At 43.0% G+C, this 10,871-nt stretch overlaps 1 long non-coding RNA gene across 2 annotated transcripts; it reads right to left on the reverse strand.

Annotated features, from left to right (window-relative positions):
* Window positions 1–6: 6 nt before the first annotated feature.
* On the reverse strand, window positions 7–10,866 carry LOC309327242. 2 transcript variants are annotated; one of them, XR_014150467.1, is made up of 3 exons: window positions 10,494–10,866; window positions 3,105–3,259; window positions 7–247 (listed from the first exon to the last, which is right to left on the reverse strand). It is a non-coding gene; the product is annotated as an uncharacterized lncRNA (long non-coding RNA). The 2 variants fall into 2 exon arrangements; XR_014150468.1 differs by lacking the exon at window positions 10,494–10,866 and adding an exon at window positions 4,988–5,128 and having other exon boundaries at window positions 3,105–3,181.
* Between the last annotated feature and the right edge of the window lie 5 nt (window positions 10,867–10,871).

Raw genomic sequence — 10,871 nt, forward strand, 5'->3', positions numbered from 1 at the left:
ACAGTGTCTGTTCAGGTGGATAATTGTTTTCCATATCAAAATATGTTTACGTTTTCATGTTCATTTCAGCCCAGCACCATTCCCGACTGCATTGTGAGAAAAGGACAGTGTCTGTACCCATTGGGAAAGAGAGGCACTGTCACACTCTCCATTGTCATGATGCTTCATTTTGTTTGGTTCCTTTACCATTTGTGTGTCCTTACCCATTCTTCTACCTTCCAGTACTCTGCAACAATGTGGCTTCCCGCTATGAATATAAAAAAACAAAATTTCTTTGTATGGTAATACTGTGCTTTGTCCACCAACCTGTGGATTTGGATTTGATATCCCGCTTTATAACTACCTGAAGGAGTCTCAAAGTGGCTAACATTTTCCTTTCCCTTCCTCCCCCACAACAAACACTCTGCGAGGTGAGTGGGGCTGAGAGACTTCAGAGAAGTGTAACTGGCCCAAGGTCAGCCAGCAGCTGCACGTGGAGGAGCAGAGATGCGAACCCGGTTCACCAGATTACGAGTCCACTGCTCTTAACCTCTACACCACACAGAGTTAACATACCGAAGGATGCTTTGCTGTTTGAATGGGAGAACAATTTTCTCACATTCCACAAATACTTTCTCCAATAAAGTATGTAGAAGAAGGTCTGTCTAGCCTTGTAATCTTTCCCCCATGTCCCTTGTGCCATCATTCAGATTTAATGTTTTAGGTGTCTAAGGCCAGTGGTGAAGGACCTTTCAGAAATGTTCTTGTATCCTAGCTGACACTTGGACATGGCTTTTTATGTCATGGTGCATTCTATAGCTCCTTTGCAATATTTATTCTTAGATCCTTCTCTCAGCATCCCTTTAATCTCACTAGAGAGTCTGTATTTTCTTTATCAAGCAGGAGAGAGAGAGAGAGAGAGAGCGCTTTCCCCCCAGCTTCCTGTCATTGAACTTCTCTTAGGATAGTCATGTTAGCAAGATGGTTAAATGCAAGCTGGACAGTGTTAGTTGGCTGGAGTGCCATAGGGCTTTTGCAGTTCAAGATTCTTATTATAAATGAACTGGATCCTTGAAAGCATTGGTATGAATCTTGAACAGCACATATCTCAGGCTTGAAGTGCTTGAATTGCATAATGGCTTGACGTATGTGACAACTAAATAGATGGAAAATATTCACACTATTATTTTTACTTTGTTACATTTTATTTTACCTTCTATTTAAAAATTCTGTCATGATTTGCTCTGACTTCAGAAAAACTTGTAATCTTTTTTAAGAATCAAACTCGGGAAAGATTATTTCTTCTTTGCCTGTGAATAATTTTTCCACCGTATAGTAAGTGGTCAAAGAGAATTTTTGCATTAAAATGTTGAAGCACATATATGTATGTCTGCTTTTCTAAAGATTTATTAAAAACGTTTTTTTTTTATATGGCTTTTAAATATTCATTCTTCCTCACTTTCAAAACCTATCAAAGTGTAAATAGCATCCTGCTGCAATTGAATATCAAATCTAGAGCAGCTCTGCTGACAGGTGCTTTTCTTAGCAAAGGGGTATTGGAAACAGTGAATGAAATCCCCATTTCTGGTATATGTCTGTGTCTCTTTACTGCAAATGGAGCTTTCATTCTGTGTCTTCAATATCCTTTTGCTTAAAAAAAAACCACACCAGTTGGTAGCATTGCTCTAGATTTGAACTTGTTGACAAAAGAATATACTGCCCCACCATTTCCCTATCCTCCTGTTTTTAAAGGGTAAAGGAGGACTGCACTGTGTGAGGGGGGTGGGAAATCAAAATTGTAAAAGAAGGTGAGAGTAACAGCGAAGGAAGTAGCAGAAGTAAATCAACAGATTTGAGAGCTACTGCAATAATAATAATAATAATAATAATAATAATAATAATTTATTATTTATACCACACCCATCTGGCTGGGTTTCCCCAGCAACTCTGGGCGGCTTCCAACAAAATATTAAAATACAATAGTCCGTCAAACATTAAAAGCTTCCCTAAACAGGGCTGCCTTCAGATGTCTTCTAAAAGTCTGGTAGTTGTTTTTCTCTTTGACATCTGGTGGGAGGGTGTTCCACAGGACAGGTGCCACTACCGAGAAGGCCCTCTGCCTGGTTCCCTGCTACCTGGCTTCTCGCAGTGAGGGAACCGCCAGAAGGCCCTCGGCACTGGACCTCAGTGTCCAGGCTGAACGATGGGGGTGGAGACGCTCCTTCAGGTATACTGGATCAAGGCCGTTTAGGGCTTCAAAGGTCAGCACCAACACTTTGAATTGTGCTCGGAAACATACTGGGAGCCAATGTAGGTCTTTCAGGACCAGTGTTATATGGTCTCGGCAGCCACTCCCAGTCACCAGTCTAGCTGCTGCATTCTGGATTAGTTGTAGTTTCCTGGTCACCTTCAAAGGTAGCCCCACGTAGAGCGCATTGCAGTAGTCCAAGCGGGAGATAAGCAGAGCATTCACCACTCTGGCGAGACAGTCCACGGGCAGGTAGGGTCTCAGCCTGCGTACCAGATGGAGCTGATAAACAGCTGCCCTGGACACAGAGTTTACCTGCGCCTGCATGGACAGCTGCGAGTCCAAATTGTCTCCCAGGCTGCGCACCTGATCCTTCAGGGGCACAGTTATCCCATTCAGGACCAGGGAGTCCTCCACACCCACCCGCCTCCTGTCCCCCCAAAACAGTACTTCTGTCTTGTCAGGATTCAACCTCAATCTGTTAGCCGCCATCCGTCCTCCAACCGCCTCCAGACACTCACACAGGACCTTCACCGCCTTCACTGGTTCTGATTTGAAAGAGAGGTAGACTCCTTCCACCCTTTTGACTGCTTCCACCCTTGAGAAAGGCCTGAGTTTTCAAACTTTGCTCCATGCAAACACTCCCATGCTGCAAAATATATTTTCTGATAAATGTCCTCATTTGCCACCTTGAGTATTGTGACTCTGACCAGAAGGCAGAAAAATAAATTTTAAAGATGAGTGCTAATAAAATTAGACGTCGGTACTTTCATTCAGCATTCCTTTGCCTAACTACCACACTCCAGTGTCTAGTTTTCAGCATTCAGCTATTCAGTTAACTTTTGGGAGAGTCAAAAGTAGCTCAGAATTGGCTTACCTTTCCTGGTGAGCTCTCTTATTCTTCCCTGCTCTGAAACTGGCTTTATCTCTCCTGAATATAAAATATCAGATGGTCTGCAAAGGAAGTGTGCGGATTGGAGAAGCTAGCATTCCCCTCGTTTCCAACTTGTAGAATAATTTATTTTGTATAACCTGCCAACATATTGAAAAATGGAGAGGTGTTCAGCCAGTAAACACAATTGTAGCAGAATGGGCATGTAACTGTGTGCAGGCGCCATATGATGTCTGCACAACACACATCAGTTCTCTTTGGTTCTGAAAATTGGTGTACATGTCATCATTATTGCCTTTGTGCAGTGCTCTGCACCAGTTACAGATTTTCACAGCGGAGATTTTTGTTTCGTTTCCTGTCTACCTCTTCATTTTTATAATCCTAGTATTTTAGACATGTTGCCAAAGTGCCACTCTACTTGACCCGTGTGAACTGTGTCCCTGGCTGGGACGTGCACTCAGTGAAAGTTAGTGGCTTTGGGAAATAAAAGCCTTTGTTCATTGTGGCTGGTCGTTTTTGGACCTTTTAAACCAGGGAATCTTGTGAGAATGCTTTATGTACCTGTTGGATACATGATTTGGCTAGTGGATGGTAACTATGAAGACAAAAGCTCAATATAGTCCATGCTACATTTTCTTGCTGACATATGTATTCCATGAATGTTAAGAAGGATGCTAGATCACTATAAAGAATTTGGCACCACTAAATTAGATGGAGTAATGAGGATAAGTTATTTAAGGAGAACTTAAAACTTTTTTGAACAACTATTAGACTATATTTAAATTATTAAGATTTGGTTAATTAAGTTGATAAATTGCTGGAAAAACTTTATTGGAATGGAAGTAGGAGCGGGGGATGTGAGGAAGTCCAAAGAAGTGCTGAAACCATGTTAAGAAATATGTTTTATTGTTTGGTTTTTACTCATTGTATCAAAAAATCTTTAATAATTTATTTTTTTTTAAAAAAAGACATATGTATTCCAAACATAAAGTTGTTGTTAAAACCCCTCTGTTATACAGGAAGGCATCCATTTAAAGATCATTGAACAGTCTTAAAAGGTAAAGGGACCCTTGACCATTAGGTCTAGGCGTGGCCGACTCTGGGGTTGCGGCGCTCATTTAGCTTTATTGGCCGAGGGAGCCGGCGTACAGCTTCTGGGTCATGTAGCCAGCATGACTAAGCCGCTTCTGGCGAACCAGAGCAGTGCACGGAAACGCCGTTTACCTTCCCGCTGGAGCGGTGCCTATTTATCTACTTGCATATCTACTTTGACGTGCTTTTGAACTGCTAGGTTGGCAGGAGCAGGGACCGAGCAATGGGAGCTCACCCCGTCACGGGGATTCGAACCGCCAACCTTCTGATCAGCAAGCCCTAGGCTCTGTCGTTTAACCCACAGCGCCACCCGTGTCCCACTGAACAGTCTTAGCTTCCATTTAATATGTAGGGCTTAATCACGTGGACTGGAGATTTTGGGATGTCTCTAATTGTTGGCTTAGTTTATCTGTGGAGTACAGATTAGAGCCCCATACTGATGGTAGTCCTACTGCCGAGTTGTTCTGAGAACTGAAAGATCATTATTTTTTTCAGACTGTTGCCACTGCTAGATATGGGTGAAAGCTGTGACCGCTGAGGATCGGTATTTACCCTGGTGCAGTGGGGAGAGAGATGTCCTGGTGGGTCATCCATGCATTATAATTGACAGACAGTGTTAGAAACAGGGAGGAAGCTGTAAGCACTCTCAGCATGGGTGTTATCCAAACTGGCTGAATTATTCATTTGTGAATATATTAACACATAAATTTAGCCTTCTCTACACAAAGCGTCACAAAATGGATCCTCATTCCTAAGAATGAGTGGATTGATCTTACTATTTGTGAGCTACTTTGATTGAGCTCAGAATTCTTTTCCTTTTTTGCAAGCAGTTCACATGAATAAATTGGAGCTCTTTCTCCCTGTTAGAATAGGACCTACTCAAAATTGAGCTGGCAGCCCATTTGTAATACATTTCCCCCCACAAAGCACTCAAGATGCAGACAAAACAACAACCAACTGCCATAATTTTTCTCCTACGTTTCAGTACCAATTGTGACGTCACATTGACAGGCTCATAGGATCACTTTCATACAAAGCCTTTATTACATAAAGTAACCGGAGATGGTGGACCATGCATGCGGTTCAAGGCAAATAAAACAGTCATAACAACCAGCCTGTAGTTTAACATCCTATCAACGTGGGTATCATGGGACACATCAAATGCTTTCCTGTGATTTTAAGCTATTTCTAATTTTTTCTGAACAAATCGACAGTCAGTCATAAGCAAACAATCATAACCCCCAACATGAATCTTAACATTCACATAACAAGTTTGAGAAAATATATTTTTAAAACTTTTTGTTTTTAGTGAAAACTACACAAGTGTGTAAAAAAGAAACCTTTGGACATAATACTGATAAGTGTAAATTATAAAAAAGTGAATTACAACCAATTCTTCATATTTTCCATCTTCAGTTACACAGAGGGAGCTCATTAGATATGCTGTTGTTTGAAATCTATCCCTCCCCCCAAAGATGTACAAGTCACAAACCCTTTTGACTGACAGAAAGGAGTCATCCAAAACAGAGTGATCTGAACAGCCAATAAGGTTGTATCAGATTTCTCTGTTCTCCTTACTCAGACTTGGTGTGTTAAGCAACGCTTATGTTCCATGCAGTCTAATACCACAATCTAATGTCCATTTTTACGTAAGCACAAACATGCTTCCATAATGAAAGGTGAGTAACTTCTTAGATTTAATGTCAATATTAGAACCTGCAAACAAATGAAGTCAGTTGATTCTTTAATAAATTTCTTGCTGAATCCCCATATCAAAAGTCTGCTGGCCAGACGCACAAATCTGGGGGTGACCCTATTGTTATGTGTGAGAGTTATAGGGGAGTTCTGTACCACCTGTCCCAAAGCAGAGAGTGAATGGGCAGGCTTAGATATCCAAATAGTCTTCCAATTGTTTCTCAGCTTACTTTTAAGCCCAGTTCTGACCAGCACCTTACTGCAGGATACTGACATCAACAAATTTTTTTCAAAACATATAAGAGGGTGAGTAGCCTGCATTTGGATGTTAGATTCTTTTCGAACATAGTGCAGCTGGGGAGGCCCCTTTAACACAGGCAGAATTGCAGTGGTGGTAAAAGAAGAAAAAAAAGCCCAAATATACATTTTCAAAAGATTATCGGGCAGAAACGCTGGAGGAGAAGCTGGGCAATCTGAGCGCAGAACATAGTGCAGTTGATGTGATTGTTGTTGTTTAGTCGTTTAGTCATGTCCGACTCTTCGTGACCCCCTGGACCAGAGAACGACAGGCTCTCCTGTTTTCCACTGCCTCCCACACTTTGGTCAAACTCATGCTGGTAGCTTCAAGAACACTATCCAACCATCTCGTCCTCTGCCGTCCCCTTCTCCTTGTGTCTTTCCCAACATCAGGGTCTTTTCCAGGGAGTCTTCTCTTCTCATGAGGTGGCCAAAGTATTGGAGCCTCAGCTTCAGGATCTGTCCTTCCAGTGAGCACTCAGGGCTGATTTCCTTAAGAATGGATTTGATCTTCTTGCAGTCCATGGGACTCTCAAGAGTCTCCTCCAGCACCATAATTCAAAAGCATCAATTCTTTGGTGATCAGCCTTCTTTTTTGTCCAGCTTTCACTTCCATACATCACTACTGGGAAAACCATAGCTTTTACTATAAGGACCTTTGTTGGCAAGGTGATGTCTCTACTTTTTAAGATGCTGTCTAGGTTTGTCATTGCTTTTCTCCCAAGAAGCAGGCGTCTTTTAATTTCGTGGCTGCTGTCACCATCTGCAGTGATCATGGAGCCCAAGAAAGTAAAATCTCTCACTGCCTCCATTTCTTCCCCTTCTATTTGAGTTGATGTGATTACAGAACCGCAAATCCCTTATGGTCACATCCACACCACATATCTGAATCACATTTAAAGCACATAGCTTTTCCCAAAGCATGCTGGGAACTGTAGTTTACCCCTCACAGTGCTACTGCTATGATTTATTTCATCTTTCATGTGGGCTGATGTGTATTCCTGCACTCTCATCCTCCTCAACTGCCCAAGTCTCAAAAGCCTCCTTTGGCAAAAGGTGTGACACTAGGGAAGCTTTAAAATTTCTTGCTCATCAACCTATACTAGCACAACCAGCAGAAGACTCACTCTTCTGAAAGTCAATAATTAACTCTCAATTCCTCAGTTCCCCATATGCTATGTGGCAAGGAATTCCCACAGAACATGTGAGCCTTGCAAATCACGGTAGAGGAAGTTGTCTGTGGGGTTATGGTTACTGCTGATAGCTCTAGCCATAATGCATTCCTAGAAAAGAGGCTTACTCAAAGCTGCAGAACACGGGTCTGTCTGGATTGTCTGATAAAGCCAGTATTTCTAACGTTATTTGTGCTGAATGCAAGGGCATAAATGTTGCCATGTTTTACACTGGAATTGCTGCAGGTACACTTCATCTCCAGGGACGTGGGTGGCGCTGTGGGTTAAACCACATAGCCTAGGGCTTTCCGATTAGAAGGTCGGCGGTTCCCCGCCGCTACGGGGTGAGCTCCCGTTGCTCGGTCCCTGCTCCTGCCAACCTAGCAGTCTGAAAGCGCGTCAAAATGCAAGTAGATAAATAGGTACCGGCTCCAGCGGGAAGGTAAACGGTGTTTCCGTGCGCTGCTCTGGTTTGCCAGAAGCGGCTTAGTCATGCTGGCCACATGTACGCCGGCTCCCTCGGCCAATAAAGCAAGATGAGCGCCGCAACCCCAGAATCATCCGTGACTGGACCTAACAGTCAGGGGTACCTTTACCTTTACCTTTTACACTTCATCACAAAGGTGACAAAAATGACCCTTGGTTTACTCAGGCCCTTCAAGAAGAAGCCCACTGGCCTGCAACAGCACCCACCTAAGAGGCTGGGCAGACTTCTTTAGCAGTGCTGGAAAAAGGGTTAAGGAGCACATGAAACGTCGGACATTTTCATATGTGCTGAGAAAATTCTCCCCACAACAGATTTCTGCCCCACCCTTGAACCATTTTTTTAAATCCATTCTAATTCTTTGCGAGGTATCAATTTAATGTATGTTTATTTCATAAAATTTATATATTGTTTGATTGTAATAAGAAATAAACCTCAAAGCCACTGACAAAACTTTGCCTTTTGCTTTGGGATGTAGAAGCCCAGATATTTAAACATCCTAGCACATCTTGGCAACACCATTGCTTGAGTTGTTGTTAGTTTAGGGACTGCATTAAGAAATTAATTCTCAGAATTAATTTTAAGACTTGGCACTGTCCTATCTCTGTCATAACAGCCGTATCATCTATATATAAATTTTAAGAAACGCTCTTTGCCCCGCACCCAAGTAGCCCACGATGTTCCAGTTCTGCCTTAATGCAATAGCTTGGGGCTCAGTGAGCTGCAATAACAGCAATAACCCTATTTAGTGTCCCAGGCTGAGTCCCCTTAATGTAGCAAGTGAAGAGCTGAGTTGTCCAGTGGGCAGGAGACTCTGGGTGGGGGGAGAACAGGAGGGTGCCTTATAGGGACTTGTCTCTGAGAGGAAATAAAATCATGGCTGAACTTCAACCCGAGCCTCTTCTGTTCTATGATGCCTTCTAAATTAAATTATAAAAGCAATGCTATTTTTCTAGAAAAAGAGATGCCGGAACACACCAGGAATGCCTCCCTTGTAGTTTTACAATGGCAATGGTACCCACCTGAAAAGAGCCAGAACAGAGTTCCAGCAAAAAAAGAAGAAGCAAAAACAAACAAACAAACAAACAAAAAACCCTGTATAAAATTAAGAATGCTTTTCCCAAGTAAAGCACACTTTTAAAGGTTTCTTTGAACCTGAAGTACATGAAGGGTATGTCACAGGCAAGTGAAATTGAAATGAAGAAGTTCTGGGAAAAGTTCTGGAAACTACTATGCATTTTCATTCTATGTACACGAGAAACCAGCAGTAAATTCCACCGAATTCAATTCCACTTGCTCAGGGAGACGTGTGTTTAAGGGCTGCAACCGCATTGGCCCAAGTTCCTTTTTCCTTGTTAGCTTTCTGCTCTTAGGCTGCTTGGAATGACTCTCTCCAATGCCTGTGAAGAATTGAGGTAACAAATGCAGCACACCAGTTGCTACTAGAGCAATTTAATAATAAGAGATGCCTAAACAAGCAGCAGCAGCAGCAGCTGGCATTGTATTTAATGACTCTGTTTTGTTCTCATATTCTTCACTTTTTGAGGGCCCAGCCACATCCTCTGCTTGATATTTTTTGAGCTTTGAAAGCCTGGGGTCACAGCCAAAATTCCAAGACATGCTGGAGTTTTTACACAAAGAATTTTGTCGTGATGTTCTGCATGTGTTGTGGGAAGGGAGAGAATGCCTGGCGACAAGAGAAAGTTCAAGTATTAAACTGGTAGGTTGGAGGTTGGAGGTAACCAAGAAACCAGCTTCTGCAGAAGGCTAGACCCACACCGCCCAAAGTGTATGTGTAGAAGGACTTCTGTTCAGTATATTTGGTTATTAAAGATAATATTTATCTACAGGTTGACTACAAGCTGAAAGGTAAATAACTGGCAGACGTCAGATGGGAGACAATGTTGGTATAATTTGGTTTGCTTGCATCTACACTTAAGATTAGTCACAGTGCTAGAGCCGGCTTCTTTGTCCACCCCACTGTTCTTTCTTCCCATAAGGTTTCATTAAAGCTTTTTCATGATACAGCAAGGTAAAGGAAACTCATCTAAATAAAAACAAAAACAGATGCAAAGTCTTCCTTACGGGGTCCTCGCCGTGGGATCACATTCACCCGGTGCTCTACCAGCTGGAGTACAGGATCAGGTTTAAGCTGCTGGTTTTAACATTTAAAGCCCTATACGGTCTAGGACCTCGTACCTACGGGACCGCCTCTCCTGGTATGTCCCACGGAGGACCTTACGGTCTGCAAATAGAAACATCTTGGAGATCCCGGGCCACAGGGAGGTTAGGCTGGCCTCAACCAGAGCCAGGGTCTTTTTGCCTGTGGCCCCGATCTGGTGGAACGCTCTGTCCCAAGAGACTAGGGCCCTGCGGGACTTGACATCTTTCCGCAGGGCCTGCAAGACAGAGCTGTTCCACCAGGCCTTTGGCCAAGGCACAGTCTGATCCCCTCGGTAGCCCAATGGTTGCCATCAATTTGATTTTGAATTGATTTTAGAATGAATTGATTTTAGAATGCTGTGTTACTTTTGTTGTTGTTAGCCGCTCTGAGCCCGGCTTTGGCTGGGGAGGGTGGGATATAAATAAAATATTATTATTATTTACTACTACTCTCTCAAAGGTAGCTCTTACCCCTTGTCTCACACAGAAAGGGGTGGCCTCTCCCAGCTCTCACCTGGGAGCTTCCCTGTCTTCTCCCAGTCTCCCAGTCTTCCCTTCCCTGCCCCTCTCTCAGGGTCTTCCACCCAAACACCACCTTCAGGTGCAGCACCCTGTTCTTGCTTACAAACCGGAAAAGGGCTTCACTCTCTCACTTTCTCTGCCTGCAGGAGAAAGAAATTGGCACAGGTGTCACTGCTGCCGGATTAGTTTGACACATTGCCTGATAGTTGATGGGGGACTTTTAGCATTAGACTATCGCGATGAAATGCTGGTTCAGGCAAACCCATATTCTGATTGTGACGCTATACAGCAGTGATAGTGACTGAAAAGGGACATTTTTGTAAACAG

Source organism: Podarcis erhardii, assembly GCF_964252035.2.
Source record: "Podarcis erhardii genome assembly, chromosome: 13".
In the NCBI taxonomy this organism is placed as follows: Eukaryota; Metazoa; Chordata; class Lepidosauria; order Squamata; family Lacertidae; genus Podarcis; species Podarcis erhardii.